Below are 7,404 nucleotides of genomic sequence, written 5' to 3' on the forward strand. Positions count from 1 at the left end.
CTTTCATGTTACATCTCGTGTTTTCATACGTTTAGCAGTTTCGTCTTCAGTTAATTGACGTAGACTCGGGGATGAGCTCATTTTGACATTAACGTATTTACATTATTTATCACAAGCGATAAATAAGTGTCCTGAAGGATAAATGGTACACGAATTAAAGAAAACGAGTTTCGTTGAAAGAGGCAAATTTGGAATAAAAATATGGGTCAAGCGATAATACCCGATAATTATAAACTAGTACCATGCAAGGTACCATATGACCACGGTAGTATAATATATAAAATATATATGAAGTATTTTAAAAATAAATAGAATTTTAAGTAATTTGTGGTAATTTTAAATTATGCGGGTAATTGATTAACTACCGGGTAACGAAACATTACCCAATTAATTAATAAGTGGATAAATAATTTACAAAATCACACCCCAAGAAACGTGGCAGCCCCTCCCCCTTTTAGTTTAAGGTGACTAACTATTCACCTTTACATGTGTCATAAAAAGGCTTAAGGGGCTAATTTACAAAATCTTATCCAAAATAGAATTGGTAAAAATCAAAAGACATTCATTCTGTCTTGGTTACCAAAAAAAAACGTGAGAAAGCAAGGATCATTTTGAGCTCTTTCCTAATTCAAAAAAAATCAGATCTTAATCCTTCCATTTTGGTCAAAAAGGAGACAACGTTCCAAAATCTAAGCAAGAAACATTTTTTTTACAAATTAGAAGCTAGCTACACCAAGTCGTGAAAAACAGAACAATTTCGTTTGAAAAAATTTCGAAGGATTCAAGAAAATCTCGTTCGAACATATTTCGCTGAAGCAGAAGCTTCATTTCATTCGAATAATTCCAGGAACAGGTATGTTAAAGCCCTCCCTTCTTTTTTTTGACATAGGTCCAAATTATATTGAAGAAACGAACAAATACACAGTTTTCATAAATTACTCTATTCATAAAATTATTAGGGGTGTCTATATTCTTGATTCCCCATGAAAAATATTATTATCTTATGTTCGTGGGTCTCAGAATAATACACAGTTGGAAAAGTTTATCCGGAAGGAATATTGAGATTATTACGTATTTTCATGCATTTCACATATTTATACATGTGCATTGACCCATGACCATATGACGTTATATACGCGTATATATGTAAATATATGTATATGGTATATGGGAAAAGGTTACGACGTTGTATACACACCACCACCTGATCAGCCGGTATATGTTGATGATGTTGCCCACAGTGGCTGAGACAATATGATGGGATGCCCTCAGTGGCTTGATGATATTATATACACCCATACCTATGCATGACACGATATTTATACGCATGTGCATGACATTATAAACGTTTTAAAATTTACAAAGTTATTTAGATTTAAAGATGTATTTTTATATTCCATGTTTCATCTATGTCTTTTACGTACAAATTTTCATGCCTTACATACTCAGTACATTTTTTGTACTGACGCCCTATTTCACGGGGCCTGCGTTTCATGCCCGTAGGTGCAGGTAGTCAAGTTGACGGTCCCCCTTCTTAGGATCCCTGATCAGCGAGAGTTGGCGTGCTCCATTTGATCCGGAGCTTCTTTTTATTTTGGTACGATACGTTTGTGTGTATATATATATATATATATATATATATATATATATATATATATATATATATATATATATATATATATATATATATATGTATATGGGTATGACGTGGCTCAGTCCTGTCTTTGTACAGTTATATTTCTGTTAGAGGTCTGTGGACAGTATGTCTAGTGAGGTTGTATGTCGCCTTGACGGCTTTCAGTTTGGATGTATAGTTGTTTATAGCAGCCTTGCCGGCTCGCCCACTGTATTTTGCCTGTATAAATACATATGCCTTGATGGCACGTTTCCTTCTTGTATGTTACTTTCGTAACTCAGCAGATGTTATTCAGGCCCGTATCTTAGACGCATGCTTAGGGGTGTTTGATAGGTAGGACTCAAGCACCCGTCGCGGCCTATCGATTTGGCACTACTACAAAAAGGGCATTTGGTGGCAATTATTTAGCGGCAATAAGTCAATTGCCACTAATAGATTATATAAACTGAAATATTAGCGGCAAATGACTATTAGTCAGTAAATAATATCCTTTTATTGACATTTGACAATAAAAATAAATTGCCACTAAAAATTACTAATTGCCTTTTAGCGGAATAGGGTTTTATTTTATTTTAACTTTCCCTCCCTGCCCTAAAAAATATGTCCCTCCAAATTTTTTTGACAAGAATGAACGATTTCCTCCAATCAGAAAATAATAGGAAAACTTATTCAATTCACCGAACGGGATACGGAAGAGATGAGCGATTAACAAAATCACACAGATAGGTCTCCAGCCAGCTTTTCCCCAGATACCTGCTCTTCTTCCCCAGGTATCTTTGCTTTTTACCTAGCAGATGCGGTTAACATTTGGGTTTGGATTGTGCTTATCGATTATGGTTGTTATTATTCTTTCTTTCATCCATTCCCCACTTCTCTTTTCGTGTAGGTTTCAAGATTGTTGCAGAACTCATTCTTGTCCTTCAATTTCTTGTCTTTATCGACGAAAAAATCTGATTAACAGGTACAAATTTGTGACTTTAACTGTTGCGTTTTGAGATTTGCGAAAGTATAATTTTTCTGCATATGTGAGTCGTTTGTGATATCCGGCTGATGTTAAATTGACGTGTGATGATTGGGTTTATTCCTCCTCTGTTCCTCGACTATTTTATGATTTTGTTCCTCTGTTTTCTATTATTCGTGTGATTATTCAGAAATTTTATAAGTGTCGTCGATGCATATTGATGTTTTCATTAAATCTACCACTAGTCGAGATATGAATTCCTCTGTATGTTTTCTGTTATTCTTGTCATTTTTTAGAAATTTTAAGCATCGTCGAAGCATATTGATGTCTTCATTGAATCTACCACTGGTCGAGAAAAGGTTGAATTTTTATTGAATAATTTGTAGTGAGGTTATACAAGTAGTTCTTGTATGGGAGAACATGAGGAATGGGCAGATCCAAGTGGACTATTGTAGAATGGGCTAGTGCCCGATGCAAACCGGTGATCGGAGTCCTTGACTCTGTGATATGAGTTTCTTACCTCTATCATGAAGGACCAACGAATTTTTTGGTTCTAAATGCATTAAGAACTTTAGTTGCATTGTAAACTTCTAAAATGATGTACATCTTCTTGAAATTAGTGATCTTTATTCTGCATCCTGGAGCTCATTATTGAATATGAAACAACACAGTAAGTTAGTGATTTGGTTAAAAGTTTGTATTTTCTTGTAATAGGTAATATTACTATGAAATGCAGATTTCTGTGTTTCTTTTATTTCTAGAAGTAAAGGGAGCAGATTAGTTACAATAGTTGGATAGAAATAGTTGAGGATATTATGAAGGCCAATGAGTTCTGAAGTGGGAAATTTCTACATGGTCCAAATTAAACAAGGAGCTCTCCTTGATTCTACTTGCCATCTTGGGATGACTTTTAAGTATATTTTCTGGGATGTAGGTTCCATCTGTCCCGCATCTCCTGTCAACTCCTATGTCGTTAATAATTTGATGAAATGGTGGGATAAAAATATTGGATACTCCATGCTGTAGTCAAATTCATAAACCATTTGGATCAATAAGTAGGGGTAAAGTCTGCGTACACACTACCGTCCCCAGACCCCACGGCGTGGGATAATACTGGGTATTATGTTGTTGTTGTAATCTATACCCTTTAACACATTCCAGTAATGAAAATATTGAAGTTGGAAACATATAATTTAATTTATACCGTCAAACTTGGATGTCCACAAGGTTGTTGTTACAGTAAAAAATATGAGAAGATACAGTACCATAGGCTAAAGGATCTTTAGAAAGTAGTACTAAAATTATTCATGGGCATCCCATAAATCTCAATGTGTTAAAACCTGCAATAGCCCTCATGTAATCATCAGTGAGTAGTTCTTTGTTTCCCAATACTATGAAATGCCAGCACAAAGTTAAACATGATCCTTTTTTTCTATAGATAAAATTAAGTTAAACATGTGCCTTTAGGAAGTGGAAGCTTGCAGTGAACAATTTGTGTATGTTTCTGTACTTAGCAAGTAATCAAATACTTTTTGTTACAAGTTATATATTTAAACCAAAATATTCTATCCCGAACAATCGATTTGTCTTTAAGAAATAGCATATCTTCAGTTAAGGAAATATCTCAAATTACAGCGTCTCATCATACCGATAAGACCATTTGTTATATCGGACATTAATATATATGTATGAACTAGCTACAAGTTACTTGTTCTTCTATTTTCTTGTTAGATATTTTGTAATATTCTCTGTTTAAAGGACCTATTTCATGTGAAATATGGTGAGTGTGACTGTGACATGTTAGCTAGTTCATTGTAAATAACAGATCATAGAATATGGTCCATCTTCTGCATTTTTTTCAACTTGTATGGTACCTTCCCGTATTTCAAAAAGTTTAAAAAAGAAATGATCTTGATGGTTACACCTCTAATGTGTTAATATTTATTAGGTCCTTGACGCCAACAGTGGCCATGAAAGAGTACCACAAACATCAAGGATACCTAGTGTTACTGAAAATACTTCAGTGTCTCGCGGTACTATTCATCTTTATCCTTCGGTGCTACTATTTGAGTTTTCTATTGTTTGAATTTTCCTCCAATTTTTTTATCATTATGATTTGATTTCATGTAAACTTGCAAGAAATGGAAATAAGATATAGTTTCGACTTACATGCTTCCATAATTCGATCGTCTTTATCAGTATTAGTACCATTTACATAAGAAATAAAAGTCCATTGGCGAGTATAATGCTACAATATGCTATAATGCACAGATGACCATTTAAAGCACCAACAAGATCTGTAAGGTAACACACACGGCAGATGACTTGATAGCGAGTATAATGCTACGATATATTACGAACAGGGCAGTTGCTTCTATATTGCCTTCTGTCCTTAAGACAAAGTCTCTGTTAGCTTTGCAACCAGACAAATAAAACCATAAGCTTCTTTCTTTATCCTTTACGTGCAAATATACTCACTATACAAGCCAAATGATATGTCCTTGGAATGATTCTATACACCTTGGTCATGCTACTGAAGTGGTGAAGTCCATCATCTAAAAGTCAACATGTCCACAGGTAGATAATACTCTACCATAGCAGTTGTCAAATGCAAGCAAATGATAAAGACCCCTCATTTTTTGTCTTTTTTTGGTCTTTTGGTTCTTCTGATATTCCAACATCCTGAAGTAACTATAATATACTTTTAACTTCGAAGCTGAGAGTTAGCATGAACTAAGAAATATACCTTGCGATGCAACAGTCAGTTACATAGTTAGATAACTCATCAGTCACTTAGCATGAAGCAAAGATTAGTATTAACCATTAATCAAAAGGAAAAAGTTGTGATGCATAAGTCAGTTGGAGACATGGAATCCCAGGAAAGATAGAAAATTACTCTTTGTGCTCTTTCCCTTCTTTATAGTGAGATAACTCATCTGATTCCTAGAAAATCCTAAGGTTATGAATAGTTGATCTTCATTTTGAACCTATTAATGCTTGTTATTTTCCTCAGTTGAATCTGTAAGCTATGTATTACTGAATTTGTATATGCAAATGAGTTTGATATAAAAATATCTTTCGGTTAATGGACCTATCCTTTTCCTGGAGGTTTTCAGACCCTTTTAGAGTAGAGCGTTAACTGAGATTTTGGATATTTTTGCGTTTATTTGTAGTATTCAGCTTTATTAGTTATGTAGTGTCTCAGTTCTGCAGCTACTGGACAATATAGAAACGATTGTATCCTGTAAAACAACTTTAGCTTGGGGCAATGTTTTGACAGTAAAACAACTTTAATTTGCATAAAGTATATATGTTTGAGGTTTTGATGTTTCCATCAACTTGTGGAGCATGCTCTGCAACGTGTGACTGTAGTGTGTTGTTACTAGTATCCTTTTCTATATTTACACAATAGATAATATCATGATTTCTCCTTTCCACCCCATACAGCCCCTTGCCGCATAATAGAAGGGAAATATTAGTAACTGCAATTGCTGTCCATCGATTTATTTATGTTGGTTATAAATTTATTTTGTTCTATCAGGGCATCTGCTTCTAATTTATCATGTGGTGTTGCAATAATTTATGATTGTATCGGCTTAAATGATTTTATGTATTAGCTAATAGCCTAATAATTTTCAGTCCTTGGAGGATCCCTGTATGTTGTTATTAAATCTCTGTAACAGAGGGACAACCTAAAAGTCTAAAATAGTTAAAAACTTTAGAGGGGATTTTGTACCAATATTGTCAGCTTCTTTAGAGTAATCAGAAAATCCCAATATTGTCAGCTTCTTTAGAGTAATCAGATGAAACTAAAGAGATCTAATAGATGCTGATATTGTTTGCAGACATTCTCTCCTTTTTCCCTCTAGTTATTTTCCGAAGATATTGTCACTTGATTTAGATTTGGAATGTGATGAGTCCACGATATATGAATTTAATATTTTTGCTCGATAAATATCCCAGTTGAAGACTATTATATTTCATTTATTGATATGGTTATTTTGTAATTTCAGGTCATATAGTCTGATCATTGACAATTTAGTGGGTGAAAGATTTCCATATGATGAAGCATTGTAGAAATTATTTGAATACTATTATTTGTTAGGATAAGTTATATGACATATAATGATATTAGCTATTTGCTTCAAACAATACAAATTTATTTTTAAGTTATTGTGATATTAATATTTTGGATTAGTATTTTCTTTTGTTTGTTAAGATTTAATGAGATACATTATATTTTTCTGAATCAATATTATTATGTTTTATTATTTGGATAATTTTTTCAATGAATGTAGTAGCTATTATTAATGGTGGCTAAGCTATTGTTGTTATAGCTTGTGACTTTTAGTGATAATTTAACAGGATATATTGATTATAAAAATAGACGATAAAAGGGCAAATTATGATATTTCCACGGGGGATATTGTAGCCATTATAATTGCTTTTAAAGATGACTTTTAGTGGCAATTTAATTAAATTTATCAGCCATTAAAATGGATGCTAAAAGGACATACTAATACATTTTTAGAAGGACTATTATAGCCATTCTAATTGCCACAAAAAATTTACCGTTAAAGATATGGACCTTTAGCGACAATTATTTTGAATTTAGCGGCTATAAAAATGGACATAAAAAGAGGATTAGTAGCTATTTTAGATTGGATTTAGCAGCCATCATAATTGCCGCAAACAATTACCGTTGAAGCAAATGATATTTAGCGGCAATAAGTTAGATCTTTTACCAGCTTTTGTGCAAAACGCCACTAAAGGCTTCGCCGACTCTGATTTCAGCGGCTAAACATCA

General features: G+C 33.4%; 1 long non-coding RNA gene across 2 annotated transcripts; it reads left to right on the forward strand.

Moving 5' to 3' along the window:
- Positions 1–838: 838 nt before the first annotated feature.
- Positions 839–6,850, forward strand: LOC104242576 (uncharacterized). Of its 2 annotated transcripts, XR_715026.2 has the most exons (5): positions 839–853; positions 2,286–2,406; positions 2,523–2,597; positions 4,546–4,630; positions 6,611–6,850. It is a non-coding gene; the product is annotated as an uncharacterized lncRNA (long non-coding RNA). The 2 variants fall into 2 exon arrangements; XR_715024.2 differs by lacking the exon at positions 839–853 and having other exon boundaries at positions 2,242–2,406.
- The last annotated feature ends 554 nt before the right edge of the window (positions 6,851–7,404 follow it).

Source organism: Nicotiana sylvestris, chromosome 10, assembly GCF_000393655.2.
Source record: "Nicotiana sylvestris chromosome 10, ASM39365v2, whole genome shotgun sequence".
In the NCBI taxonomy this organism is placed as follows: domain Eukaryota; kingdom Viridiplantae; phylum Streptophyta; class Magnoliopsida; order Solanales; family Solanaceae; genus Nicotiana; species Nicotiana sylvestris.